Here is a 16,426-nt window from a genome sequence, read left to right as displayed (position 1 = left end):
ACGCGAATGCATTAAAGGTAAGAATCTGATGTGCGTATCACTACCGCAATGCCAAATTTACATTACATTTTAGTGATTTAGCAGACACTCTTACCCAGAGCGACTTACAGTAGTGAATGCATACATTTTTTCCCCCGTATTGGTCCCCCGTGGGAATCGAACCCACAACCCTGGCGTTGCAAACACCATGCTCTACCAACTGAGCCACACGGGACCAAATCACAGTACATTTCAGTATGTGCACTGTGTTTACTAATATGAATATTATGAGTGTCGCAGCTAACCATACAACACACGTAACTATTTATTTTCTCTATTTGCCAGGAGGTGGTTCAGAGAACCTCAAGACCATAATTTTCAACGTGCTGATGACTTTATCTGTGGATAAGTTAGAGTGAGTTCATAGTTGTATAGATTCCCTTTACAACTGAATCTGCAAGGCAGAACATGGTTTGTGACTGTTCAGAATATTGTCATTGCAAGGTATATTGTGAACAAGACAATGCCTTGTTTTCCAAGACAGATATTTAACATGACACTTACCTCTGTAGATGTGTATTTGTATATCATGCATTTATATGTTAGTTTTATTTATATATTTTCAGAAAATGCCCATCAGTCCTTCAAAGACAACACAATAAATTATTTCCAGAAGAACTACTGATTTGACATTTGACCACTTCTCATCATGCTTTGCCAGAGTAAAAAACTATATTTGTGGATTGTAAATACTGTAGCCAGTTGCATTGTAATTACATTCTAGAGGTCTGAAGCACTTTAAGTTTTATTCATAAGAATTTGTTAAATCTTTGGACTGCCAACTAAATCACTGTCCTCACAGACACAGATTGGTGGAAACAAAGAATTCGAATAATTTAAAAAATATTCATGAAATAAATTAATTAAATGGAATATTTTTTCTCTTGAAGTCTTCAAATCTTACTCAAGTCTATCTGCTCCCACACACAAAGAAGAAAGTGGAAAAAGCCTTCATTTTACCTGTTTGTGGAACTTTGTGTGGGTGGCTGCCTAGAATCAAGAACATGCGATCTACAGTAAATATATTAATCTCAATCATTCATCACTCAGTCATAAGTCTAAAGCAAAATATGTGCTGAGGGCAATTAAACTGTCTGAGACATGCTTTTGTACTAAAATACTAATGTATAAATGCTTTATAAATAAAAATACATGCTTATAATGCTCAAATGTTGTCATGTTTATACAGTAGATGTTTATGAATTCAAGAAATCCCATTTCATAATAGCATATATAGTGTACATACTTTATGAATAATAGTAGTAATACATTGTACTCAACGTTTATTAAGGACAGTTACGTTATACAGTTCCATTAGTCAAGTTGTTTTAATGTTAAGTTTGTAGACACCCAATTTCTGCACAGCACTAAGAACTAAACCCCAAGTTGATTTAATCATTATATGTGTCAGGTTTTCCAGGGTATACCAAGAAGGCTGTATGAATGGAAAGTTAAACACATGGCTGGCAGCTGCCTCTGCTAAACCTGTGAGCTCCATAAATATATCCACAACCCACATCCACACCACCTGTTTTCCATCCAAATAAAACCACTTACATTTCCTTTGTTTTGTTTTACATTGTCATCCTGTATTGTTTTAATTGGTTACTCAGCTAGTACACTGTAACATTTGAGTCTGTGTATTTAACTTATATGAGGATATTTACCGTCTATAGACTATTAAGATTTCATAATTAAAGCCTTATGTAACATGCTTGCACAATGAATTATCTGAGTTTTACAATTTTGCTTCCAGCATTATCTTCAGGATAATTCCTACTGTAGTTCAATATATGTGCCATAAATCTTCTAAATGAAAGCATATTGAATAGTTTTGAGTAGAAGCAGTTCAGATGAATTCCCTCATCCCATGGCCTCCACTTTACCGACTGGGATGTGTATCCAGTGGCAATAGTTTACTTTTACGTGTCTTAAGACATAAGCTTTTGCTCTTGATTCAAAATATATTTTATTTCTGCAATTTCTTTAATCCGTTTAAGCATCTATTTAACATTCCACAGCGCACTGTAAGTACTGATTGATTGATTGATTTGGCAATAATGCTCTGAGTACAACCCAGGGGATAAGACAAATTTCACTTGTCTCCAACGTGGTCCCCGATGGAATGCACACAATACAGACAAAACACAAGAAAACAACAGTAATCCCTACAGTACAAAACAGCCAAGTAGCCCTTATGGGAAATGGACGTGAATGCATTGAACGTAAGAATCTGATGTGCATTTCACTACCGCAATGCCAAATCACAGTACATTTCAGTATGTGCACTGTGTTTACTAATATGAATATTATGAGTGTCGCAGCTAACCATACAACACACTTAACTATTTATTTTCTCTATTTGCCAGGAGGAGGTTCAGAGAACCTCAAGACCATCGTTTTCAACGTGCTGATGACTTTATCTGTGGATAAGTTAGAGTGAATTCATAGTTGTATAGATTCCCTTTACAACTGAATCTGCAAGGCAGAACATGGTTTGTGACTGTTCAGAATATTGTCATTGCAAGGTATATTGTGAACAAGACAATGCCTTGTTTTCCAAGACAGATATTTAACATGACACTTACCTCTGTAGATGTGTATTTGTATATCATGCATTTTATATGTTAGTTTTATTTATATATTTTCAGAAAATGCCCATCAGTCCTTCAAAGACAACACAATAAATTATTTCCAGAAGAACTACTGATTTGACAATTGACCACTTCTCATCATGCTTTGCCAGAGTAAAAAACTATATATTCGTGGATTGTAAATACTGTAGCCAGTTGCATTGTAATTACATTCTAGAGGTCTGAAGCACTTTAAGTTTTATTCATAAGAATTTGTTAAATCTTTGGACTGCCAACTAAATCACTGTCCTCACAGACACAGATTGGTGGAAACAAAGAATTCGAATAATTTAAAAAATATTCATGAAATAAATTAATTAAATGGAATATTTTTTCTCTTGAAGTCTTCAAATCTTACTCAAGTCTATCTGCTCCCACACACAAAGAAGAAAGTGGAAAAAGCCTTCATTTTACCTGTTTGTGGAACTTTGTGTGGGTGGCTGCCTAGAATCAAGTACATGCGATCTACAGTAAATATATTAATCTCAATAATTCATCACTCAGTCATAAGTCTAAAGCAAAATATGTGCTGAGGGCAATTAAACTGTCTGAGACATGCTTTTGTACTAAAATACTAATGTATAAATGCTTTATAAATAAAAATACATGCTTATAATGCTCAAATGTTGTCATGTTTATACAGTAGATGTTTATGAATTCAAGAAATCCCATTTCATAATAGCATATATAGTGTACATACTTTATGAATAATAGTAGTAATACATTGTACTCAACGTTTATTAAGGACAGTTACGTTATACAGTTCCATCAGTCAAGTTGTTTTAATGTTAAGTTTGTAGACACCCAATTTCTGCACAGCACTAAGAACTAAACCCCAAGATGATTTAATCATTATATGTGTCATGTTTTCCAGGGTATACCACGAAGGCTGTATGAATGGAAAGTTAAACACATGGCTGGCAGCTGCCTCTGCTAAACCTGTGAGCTCCATAAATATATCCACAACCCACATCCACACCACCTGTTTTCCATCCAAATAAAACCACTTACATTTCCTTTGTTTTGTTTTACATTGTCATCCTGTATTGTTTTAATTGGTTACTCAGCTAGTACACTGTAACATTTGAGTCTGTGTATTTAACTTATATGAGGATATTTACCGTCTATAGACTATTAAGATTTCATAATTAAAACCTTATGTAACATGCTTGCACAATGAATTATCTGAGTTTTACAATTTTGCTTCCAGCATTATCTTCAGGATAATTCCTACTGTAGTTCAATATATGTGCCATAAATCTTCTAAATGAAAGCATATTGAATAGACTTGAGTAGAAGCAGTTCAGATGAATTCCCTCATCCCATGGCCTCCACTTTACCGACTGGGATGTGTATCCAGTGGCAATAGTTTACTTTTACGTATCTTTAGACAAAAGCTTTTGCTCTTGATTCAAAATATATTTTATTTCTGCAATTTCTTTAATCCGTTTAAGCATCTATTTAATATTCCACAGCGCACTGTAAGTACTGATTGATTGATTGATTTGGCAATAATGCTCTGAGTACAACCCAGGGGATAAGACAAATTTCACTTGTCTCCAACGTGGTCACCGATGGAATGCACACAATACAGACAAAACACAAGAAAACAACAGTTATCCCTACAGTACAAAACAGCCAAGTAGCCCTTATGGGAAATGGACGTGAATGCATTGAACGTAAGAATCTGATGTGCATTTCACTACCGCAATGCCAAATCACAGTACATTTCAGTATGTGCACTGTGTTTACTAATATGAATATTATGAGTGTCGCAGCTAACCATACAACACACTTAACTATTTATTTTCTCTATTTGCCAGGAGGTGGTTCAGAGAACCTCAAGACCATCGTTTTCAACGTGCTGATGACTTTATCTGTGGATAAGTTAGAGTGAGTTCATAGTTGTATAGATTCCCTTTACAACTGAATCTGCAAGGCAGAACATGGTTTGTGACTGTTCAGAATATTGTCATTGCAAGGTATATTGTGAACAAGACAATGCCTTGTTTTCCAAGACAGATATTTAACATGACACTTACCTCTGTAGATGTGTATTTGTATATCATGCATTTATATGTTAGTTTTATTTATATATTTTCAGAAAATGCCCATCAGTCCTTCAAAGACAACACAATAAATTATTTCCAGAAGAACTACTGATTTGACATTTGACCACTTCTCATCATGCTTTGCCAGAGTAAAAAACTATATTCGTGGATTGTAAATACTGTAGCCAGTTGCATTGTAATTACATTCTAGAGGTCTGAAGCACTTTAAGTTTTATTCATAAGAATTTGTTAAATCTTTGGACTGCCAACTAAATCACTGTCCTCACAGACACAGATTGGTGGAAACAAAGAATTCGAATAATTTAAAAAATATTCATGAAATAAATTAATTAAATGGAATATTTTTTCTCTTGAAGTCTTCAGATCTTACTCAAGTCTATCTGCTCCCACACACAAAGAAGAAAGTGGAAAAAGCCTTCATTTTAAATTCAAACTGTTATACCTGTTTGTGGAACTTTGTGTGGGTGGCTGCCTAGAATCAAGTACATGCGATCTACAGTAAATATATTAATCTCAATCATTCATCACTCAGTCATAAGTCTAAAGCAAAATATGTGCCGAGGGCAATTAAACTGTCTGAGACATGCTTTTGTACTAAAATACTAATGTATAAATGCTTTATAAATAAAAATACATGCTTAAAATGCTCAAATGTTGTCATGTTTATACAGTAGATGTTTATGAATTCAAGAAATCCCATTTCATAATAGCATATATAGTGTACATACTTTATGAATAATAGTAGTCATACATTGTACTCAACGTTTATTAAGGACAGTTACGTTATACAGTTCCATCAGTCAAGTTGTTTTAATGTTAAGTTTGTAGACACCCAATTTCTGCACAGCACTAAGAACTAAACTCCAAGTTGATTTAATCATTATATGTGTCATGTTTTCCAGGGTATACCAAGAAGGCTGTATGAATGGAAAGTTAAACACATGGCTGGCAGCTGCCTCTGCTAAACCTGTGAGCTCCATAAATATATCCACAACCCACATCCACACCACCTGTTTTCCATCCAAATAAAACCACTTACATTTCCTTTGTTTTGTTTTACATTGTCATCCTGTATTGTTTTAATTGGTTACTCAGCTAGTACACTGTAACATTTGAGTCTGTGTATTTAACTTATATGAGGATATTTACCGTCTATAGACTATTAAGATTTCATAATTAAAGCCCTATGTAACATGCTTGCACAATGAATTATCTGAGTTTTACAATTTTGCTTCCAGCATTATCTTCAGGATAATTCCTACTGTAGTTCAATATATGTGCCATAAATCTTCTAAATGAAAGCATATTGAATAGTTTTGAGTAGAAGCAGTTCAGATGAATTCCCTCATCCCATGGCCTCCACTTTACCGACTGGGATGTGTATCCAGTGGCAATAGTTTACTTTTACGTATCTTAAGACATAAGCTTTTGCTCTTGATTCAAAGTATGTTTAATTCCTGACATTACTTTAATCCATTTAATAATCTATTTAATGTTCCACTGCACACTGTAACTACTACTTGATTGATTGATTGATTGATTGATTGATTTGGGAATAATGCTCTGAGTACAACACAGGGATAACACAAAACTCACTTTTCTCCAACTTGGTCCCGATGGATTACGCACAAAACAGACAAAAAAACAAGAAAACAACAGTAATCCCTATAGTACAAAAAAGCATCATGCACCATAGAATAACTAAATAACTAAAAAAGAAAAGATTCAGTCAACCTATCCTAATCTCATTATTTGTCCTCCTGGACTCTAAAAGCATTACACATCAATAAATCTATGTCTTTATCAATAAAACTATGATACTTAGATGGCCTCAGGGCCAGACCTCTGCCTGTACCTTTCTCTTGTACCAGAGGCATAAATGCCTGTCATTGACACTAAGTGATACTCAACTTTCTCCAAAGAGCTCTGACCTGTCCTGGGACAATTTAATAGGCAGTGGGAGGCTATTCATTTACGTTTAACAGGCACTCTTATCCAGAGCGACTTACAGGAGCAATTAGGTTTAAGTGCCTTGATCAAGGGCACATTAACAGATTTCTCACCTAGTCGGCTCAGGGATTCAAACCAGTGACCTTTCGGTTACTGCCCCTAAGCTCTTAACTGCTAAGCTACCTGCCACCTACTCCACAACAGAACACTAGTGTAGAAGAACAAGTTCTTTGCCGCACTATTTACCCTTGGCACCTTACAGCTGTGCTTGCTGGCTCTTGTGTTATGGACAAGAGTATGAACCATAGCCATCTGTGAGCCTAAGTAGTCAGGAGCAGTACCACTAAGATTATTATACTTAAGCAATAAGGCCCAAGGGGGTCTTATTACGTCGTGCCTAAGAACAGCCCTTAGCCGTGGTATATTGGCCTTATATCAGAAACCCCTGAGGTGCCTTAATGTTATTGTAAACTGGTTACCAACGTAATTAGAACAGTAAAAATACATGTTTTGTCATACCCATGGTATACTGTTGTGATATACGACATCTGTCAGACAGTCAGCATTCAGGGCTTGAACCACCCAGTTTATATGGTTACGCTTCAGCTGTTCCACCCTGAGCTGTATGGCAACAGACCCACTGCTAAGAATTCATTTCCTCCAACGTGTGTTCTGGAGGGTACATTTAGCAGATACCTAATGACGTTGTTTTCCACAACCTGCATCTTATTCTTTCATTTTGTCGTTGCCCCCTGTACCACGCAGATCAGGCATAGTCAAAATGACACTGTATTTTTGTTGTCAGTTTTTTGTATTTTGATGTAAAACTGATTTGTTCTGCGGTAGAGAAATGTGAGTTTACTGGCACTCTTGGATATAACTCCAGCAGCAATGGACTCACCCGTGAGTGACAGATCTAATGTATGCCTAGATATGTGACAGACGCTTTGGAAACAATTGAATTTCTATCACAGGTCACCATTATCTTATCTACCTTCTGCAGTCTCTGTTTAATGCCGAACAGTATGGATTCAGTTTTGCCTAAAGGTAATGACAGCTTGTTGTCTGTAAGCCACTCCTTCACTGACTCCAACTCCCTACCAAGTATCTCTTCAATCTGGTTGGTATCCTTCCCGGACACCAGCAACACAGAGTCATCAGCATGTAGTAGTAGTTTGCGTTTTACTGCTGCTGGCATGTCATTAACATAAATAAGAAACAAAAGAGGCCCAAGTAATCTCCTTAGCCTCTAATAGGGTCCCATCAACATCCCAGACCTGGGATCTCCTTGTAAGGTACGACCTAAACCTCTTCACAGCGGTTTTGTTTAGTCCTATACACAGTTTAAACATCAGTAAGGCATGGTCTACGGTGTCAAATGCTTTGTGAAGGTCAAGCATTACCATGCAAGTATAATGTCCTTTCTCATTTTCCAATCTGATGTGATAAAAGAGATGAGTAAGGCATGTGTCTGTAGAATTGGCTGCGCTGAACCCTGACTGGTATTCATACAGTAGGTTATGCTGAATGAGATACTCCTTAACCTGATCATAAAGAACCTTTCAAAGACATTGGATATTGTGGTCAGAATTGAGACAGGCCTGTCGTTCCCTACCTCAGACCTACCATTCTTCTTGGTTTATAGATAGGTTTACAATGTGGGTAATGGTTTTGTAGGTCACACCTGAACTATCCTTCAAGAATCTGGCTGGGATCTGATCCAGGCCAGTTGACTTGTTTGCACACAATGAGAACATGATTTTGTTACCTTCTCCTCTGATAATTTACAAATGTTGTACAGTAGTTAGTTAAGAAACCAGTGAGGCAGCAATGGTTGTACATATTTTTATTAAAATGCCCAACTGTTTTCAGTTGTTCAAAGCAGATTCCATTGTCTGTATCTAGACCATTAAAACAGGATTTTGTTTTACATCTTCCTGATGAGTCCAGATCTTGAAGAACTTTCCACAGTTTTTTGGGGTGATGTACATTTACATTGAGAGCAGCCACATAATACTGGGACTTTACATTCTGAATCTTATGGCTAGCTTGATTTATACTGTAAACATATATTTCATAGTCTGCCTGCAGATTTGACTTCTTAAACCACGCCTCTTCTGTTAAGATTACAAAATAGTCTCTATTGTGAACTTGTCGTTGAAATTGTGCAAGCCTCAACAGGAACTGTAGAACAATAAAAGTTATTACTATTCATTATTATTATAACACTTTCCTGTATTGGTGCTTTGTTTGGCCATGTGTACTCTGTAGAACTGCAATTACACTGTAAATGCTGTGCTAACCTATGAATTAACCTACACACACTGACCCATCAACTTAGTTTTGCACCAACAAAGCTATTATGCAACTGTATCGTTCTTTGCAAATTCAAATTGTGTTGATGAAAACACCTTAATGAGCCAAGAGCATTCATAACCTGGTGAACAATCATAACTGTTCTAACGTTAAACACTGCTAAACTATGGAGGCAGATTTCATTTTCTGAAACCACTAAGTTGTTTAGTCTCTGTGCTGATTTACAGCTCAAAGTGGGTAGGTGGGGTGGAATAACATTGGGGTTGGATTTTGCATTATTATTTCCACGGGATGTGGTCTCAGTATAGAGCTGTGTGAAATGGGCTGATGCTGGCTGACTGCGTCAGAGGCGTATGTGGTTGTTTCACCTCAAGCAGTGCCTGTGACAGGATGTGTGTGTGTGGGCGTTGACAGAAAACGAGGGCAAGCATGCTTTGCAACGCATCGAGAAGAGTGTGTGCATAAGGTCTGCAACAGTGGTCAAGGAAGTGTCAGCATGAGAAAAGAGATCACACCCTCAATTATACAAACACATGCTTGCTTTGATGTATTTCATTGTCAATATATAATAAGTCATGTTATTAACATTGAGACATGAAGACACCACAGAAAAACGTAGACAAAGACACAAAAAGATGAACATATGATAAGACCTTTCAAAACACTAAGTTAGATGTTGCATACATCTCCTGTACATATATTATATGCACAACATTCTTGCTTGATTTCAGTGTCCAGCAATAATGGAAGCAGAATGGAAATCACAAAGGGTTATGGTTCCGGTTAGTGTTGATCCGGGGTGTGGACACGAAGATAGGGTTAGGGTTAAGGTTAGGATTAGGGTTAGGTTGAGGGTTAGGTTTAGTGTTGATCCGGGGTGTGGACACGAAGATAGGGTTAGGGTTAAGGTTAGGAATAGGGTTAGGTTGAGGGTTAGGTTTAGTGTTGATCCGGGGTGTGGACATTGGGTTAGGGTTATGGCTAGGGTTAGGGTTGAGCCGGGGTGTGGACATGAAGCTTGGGTTAGCCCTGGCCTATATTATATATTGTTGTACACAATTTAGTAATAAATACAGTTGACTCTGCCTGCATGCACTTTGGAAAACCACAGTCTGTTCATATAAAATAAATGCAAATTGTTATTACAAGAAGCAGAAACAAAATATGCAATTGTGACCTAAAAGGGTTAAAACATAATGAATGTATATTCTGTTTGGTGGTGAAATTATACTACACAGACACCTGTAAAATGCTGGCATGGCGCATGCGTCATATAAAGGAATGGGAGCAAATTGATGAGTCTCTACTGACACCTATTGACTCTCACTAGGAACTTACCCTTGAAAATACTAGCAATGTCAAGGTTTTGCTAGAAACCTTGAGGCAGAATGTTGAACACTAGATGGAACTATTGTATCATTATTATACATAGAAAAACCTTGTCACTGGACTTCATAACTGTGGAGGACAATCTATTGGAGGAGGACAGACAAAGAAGATCTGTCATATAACTGATCAGGAGGCAGAGAGAACATCTCAGTGGTTGTGGCTGAAAAGTGAGAAGCAGTGGACGAGCCACCTGCCACACTTGGGCTTGATCAACCCATCCTTCAGAAGGGGTAGTGGGCAGCACATGTAGGATAAGTAGTACCTCACCTGAAGATCAGCCAGGAGCTGCAGAAATGGCTCTTTGTGGGTAAATATTTAGGAAATACCTAGCTACTTACACTTGCTTGCCTTATTTAAATGTTGAGGAAGTTATGAGAATGACAAAGGTGAATTATCATTCTATTGTCTATTTTTTGCACAAATAACTAATTGTCAATTACACACTATTGTATGCTGTGCACATTTCATTTTATGGAACACTAAATCCTCACACAAATTATGAAATATTACAACATGACAATGTGTGAAATGTAATTAGTTTTCATATCTTGTGACCTGGACCAAAATGTAGCAGTCTCTGTCTAAAATCACTCTTGTCATCCATTTAGCACTCCTATAGTAGTTTTGTTGCACATAGGCTACTTGCAACTATTGTATGATAGCTGTTTGTAGTATGTGTAATTCATTCAAACATGTATTAGACTTGCAAACAAATTTAAACTCATTGGGCTTTAACCACCCCTCTTCCATTAGGTTACACTATAGTCTCCATTGTGAAATTGTCTTTGCAATTGTGCAAGCCTCAAAAAGGGACTGTAGAACTATAAAAGTTATGACTATTTATTATTATGATTATTTAAACAGTTGCCTGTATTGGTGCTTTATTTGGCTTTATATGTGTAGTCTGTAACATTGTAATTAGCCAGTACTTGCTGTGCTAACATGTTAATCTACAAATACGGACCCATCAACTTTGCTTTACACCACCAAAGCTATTATAAATATGCAACTGTATCATTCTTTGCAAATGCAAATTGTATTGATGAAAACACCTTAATGAGCCAAGAGCATTCATAACCTGGTGAACATCATAACCGTTCTAACGTTAAACACTGCTAAACTATGGAGGCAGATTTCAGGAATATATTTGCTTTATTTATACATTTTCAGGTGTACATCAGCCCTTCAAAGACAACAGTTGTCCTTTCCAGAATAACTATGAATTTGACTATTCTCTAAATACATCACTGTCCTGCCAGACAGGCATATTCATGTAGAGGAGTTAACAGACAGACATTGGTACAATTTCAGAATACAACATTGATTTGCTGAAGATATATCTGTTGAAGGATTTGTAAACATGTTTATCACTGTATTTTTCAAATCATGAAGAAAATGTATAATAATTTGAACAGTTTATTTCCAAAATGCTATATCTCCAAATGTTTCAGATTTCTGTTTTCATCAGAAATGATTGCTTATGGGTACCTTTACGTGTGTGAAAAATATGTTCTCAGATATTTTATTTATAGATTTTAGATGTGCATGAAAATGTGATGTTTTGCCAAGTGCTATATATCCATTGTTGAGCTGGAATGGAATTTTCATATCCTGTATATTTGACTGTGATATGTGGTGTCTCACCTAGCCATCTTAAGACTTCCTTGAAGGCGCTCTGGATAAGAGCATATGTTAATGATTAAAATCTAAAATATGTTTTACAAACTCTCATATTACTATATATTTTTTTAAATATGTTTTCAAAATAAAAGTCTTCATAAAATATATATCCAATAAATTCTTTATATGGAGTCATTTGTTTTACCTCAAATCCTCAAGGTATATTAAAATGTGCTACTTTTTTTGGTTCATATAGCTGCTCTATCCGTTTTCATTTCTTTCATGTCTTCATTCCTTCACAATGAGTATACCTCATTGTTCCCAACAATCAGGCAACAAATGTCTGAATTTTAGGCGCACCTTATGTACTAATCTAACTTTCATTACTAAGCCTTTATAAATAAGCTTAATAATGCTTATAATTTGTAATGCTTTACATTTTATGAATGCCAATTTATTCACAGAATCTTCACTAGTTATTTACACTTGATTCATGTTATATTATAAACATATAGGCTATAAAACAACTATACACTGAGCGTTCCAAACATTAGGAACACCTGCTCTTTCCATGACTTAGCCTGACCAGGTGAATCCAGGTGAAAGCTATGATCCCTTATTCATGCCACCTGCTAAATCCATTTCAATCAGTGTAGATGAAGGGGAGAAGCCAGGTTAAAGAATGATTTTTAAGCCTTGAGACAAGTGAGACATGGATTGTGTATGAGGGTGAATGGGCAAGACAAAATATTTATGTGACTTTGAATTGGGTATGGTAGTAGGTGCCAGGCAAGAACTGAAACGCTGCTGGGTTTTTCACGTGCAACAGTTTCCTGTGTGTATCAAGAATGGCCCACCACCCAAAGGACAACTTGACCAAACTGTGGAAAGCATTGGAATCAACATGGACCAGCATCCCTGTCGAACACTTTCGACACCTTGTAGAGTCCATGCCCCGATGAATTGAGGCTGTTCTAAGGGCAAAAGGGGGTGCAACTCAATATTAGGAAGGTGTTCTTAATGTTCTTGTACACTCAGTGTAGAGTTAAAAGAAAATGTTAGATATTTTTATAAATACATTTTTTTCAATGTTGAGTTTGTAGACTGCACAACACTAACAACTAACCCCTAAGTTGATTTAATCATGATACAGAGCCTTCAGAAAGTATTCATACCCCTCAACGTTTTCCCCATTTTGTTGTGTTACAGCCTGAATTTAAAATGGATTACGTTTTGTTGTTTTGTCACTGGCCTACCAACAATACCTCATAATGTCAAAGTGGAATGACGTTAAAAAAATGAAATAAAATACAAATCTAATTAATAACAAATTAAAAGCTGAAATGTCTTGAGTCAATAAGCATTAAACACCTTTGTTGTGACAAGCCTGAATAAGTTCAGGAGTAGGAATTTCCTTAACAAGTCACATAATAAGTTGCATGGACTCACTCTGTGTGCAATAAGAGTGGTTAACATGATTTTTGAATGACTACCTCATCGCTGATCTGTAAGGTCCCTCAGTTGAGCAGATTCAACCACAAAAACCAGGGAGGTTTTCCAATGCCTTGTAAAGAAGGGCACCTATTGGTAGATGAAAAATTAAAGCAGACATTGAATATCCCTTTGAGCATGGTGAAGTCATTAATGACACTTTGGATGGTGTATCAATAACCCGAGTCACTACAAAGGTACAGGCGTCCTTCCTAATCCAGTTGCCGGAGAGGAAGGAAACCGCTCAGGGATTTTACCATGAGGCCAATGGTGACTTTAAAAACAGTCACTGTGTTTAATTGCTGTGATAGGAGAAAACTGAGGATGGATCAAGAACATTGTAGTTACTCAACAATACCAACAGAGTGAAAAGAAGAAAGCCTGTACAGAATACATGCATGCTGTTTGCAACCAGGTACTAAAGTAATACTGCAAAAAAAATGGAAAAGCAACTCACCTTGTCCTGAATATAAAGTGTTATGTTTGGGGCAAATCCAATACAACATATTACTGAGTACAACTCTCCATATTTTCAAGCATAGTTGTGGCTGCATCGTTGTCACGGTTGTCGTCTGGAAAGGACCAAAACGCAGCGGGTTATATACTCATCTTCTTTTAATAGGCGAAAGAAGGAAAACAGTACAAACACGTATACAAAAATAACAACAATGATGAATGACGAAAAGACAGTCTTGTCATGCATAGACAGCTAAACAAGAAACAACCTCCCACAAATTACAAACACACCCTAATATATAGGACTCTCAATCAAAGGCAACTAGACAACACCTGCCTTCAATTGAGAGTCCACACCCCAATTAACTAAACATAGAAACAGACTAACTAGAAAGAACATAGAAATAGACTAACATAGAGCAGTGACCAAAAAACCCCGGAATACATAAATCAACTACCCTCTACATAATACACACACCCCGAACCACATAAACAAAATACCCTCTGCCACGTCCTGACCAAACTACAATAACAAATAACCCTTATACTGGTCAGGACGTGACAATCGTGTTATGTGTATGCTTGTAATCATTAAGGACTGGGGAGTTTTTCAGGATTAGAAAGAAACGGAATGGAGCTAAGCACAGGCAAAATCCTAGAGGAAAACCTGATTCAGTCTGCTTTCTACCAGACACTGGGAGATTCATTTACATTTCAGCAGGACAATAACCTACAACACAAAAAGTCAGTGAATGTTCCTGAGTGGCCGTGTTACAGTTGTCACTTAAATCTGCTTGAAAATCTATGGCAAGACTTGAAAATAGTTGTCTAGCAATGATCAACAACCAATTTGACAGAGCTTGAAGAATTTAAAAAATAATAATGGGCTAATATTGTACAATCCTGGTGTGCAAAGCTCTTAGAGAGCCATAAGGCTGTAACACAACACAATGTGGAATAAGTCAAGGTGTATGAATACTTTTGAAGGCACTGTATGTGTCAGGCTTTCCAGGGAATACCAATAAGGCTGTATGAATGGAAAGTTAAACACATGGCTGGCAGCTGCCTCTGTTAAGCCTGTGAGCGCCATAAATAAACCCACAACCCACATCCACACCACCTGTTTTCCATTGAAATAAAACCACTTGATTTTCCTTTTCTTTGTTTTGTTTTACTGTGTCATCCTGTATTGCAGGGATCATCAACTAGATTCAGCCGCAGGCCAATTTTTTCTTGAGCGGATGGTCGAGGGCCTGGAACAGACTTACTAATAATTTGTAGACTGCAAATTGACCGCAAGAATCCCAAACAGATATAATGTTTGAATAAAACATAATAATTTCAATCCTTGCTTACATTAGTATAGAATCATGTCTCTCTATTATGCGTGGGAATACTTGGGAACAGATTTCATCAATTAATATCACTTGTAGCTGATTTCCTTTTTTTTCTTTTTCTTTTATGTCCAACTTTTAAAAAGGATAAAATAAATGAAAAAATCTGAAAACTTGGGGGGCAAAGTAAAACCACATGCGGGCCGAATTTGGCTTGCAGGCCGCCAGCTGGGGAACCCTGCTATATTGTTTTAATTGATTATCTAGCTACTGCATTATGATGTAACATTCTGTGAATGTAACTTATATGGGAAAATGTTTACCTGTCTCTTGACTATTAAGAATTCCTTATTCATAAATCATAGCCCTCTGTAAAATGCTAGCATTTCTTGAATTTTGCAACTTTGCTTCCAGCATTATCTTTAGCTGTCACACCCTGATCTGTTTCACCTGTCTTTGTGCTTGTCTCCACCCCCCTCCAGGTGTCACCCATCTTCCCCATTATCCCCAGTGTATTTATACCTGTGTTCTCTGTTTGTCTGTTGCCAGTTTGTTTTGTTCATTAAGCCTACCAGCGGTTTTCCCCTTGCTCCTGTCTGTTTCTAGTTCTTGTTTTCTAGTTTTCCCGGTTTTGACCATTCTGCCTGCCCTGACCCTGAGCATGCCTGCCGTTCTGTCCCTTGTCACACCACACTAGATTATTAACCTCTGCTTGCCCTGACCCTGAGACTGCCTGCCGTTCTGTAGCTTTTTGGACTCTGATCTGGATTACTGACCTCTGCATGCCCTTGACCTGTCGCTTTGCCTGCCCCCTGTTCTAGTAATACACTTTTGTTACTTCGACACTGTCTGCATCTGGGTCTTCCCTAAAACGTGACAGTACGAACTGGCCATTCTGCCACGCTCATTGCCTGAAGTCAGCGCAGCCTACCTGGGGGCTCAGAAGTTGCCCCAGATCTCTCTGCAATTCCCGCGGAGTATCAGGACGTCTGGGAGGTGTCAAGTAAGGCCCGTACCACTTCACTTCTGCCGCACCGACCCTATGACTGCGGGATTGACCTTCTCCCAGGCACCACTCCGCCCCGGGGACGACTGTACTCTGTCGGGTCTGGAGACCAAGGCTATG

This window comes from Salmo trutta, chromosome 21 (assembly GCF_901001165.1).
Source record: "Salmo trutta chromosome 21, fSalTru1.1, whole genome shotgun sequence".
NCBI lineage: Eukaryota > Metazoa > Chordata > Actinopteri > Salmoniformes > Salmonidae > Salmo > Salmo trutta.
Note: the sequence above shows the minus strand (reverse complement) of the source record.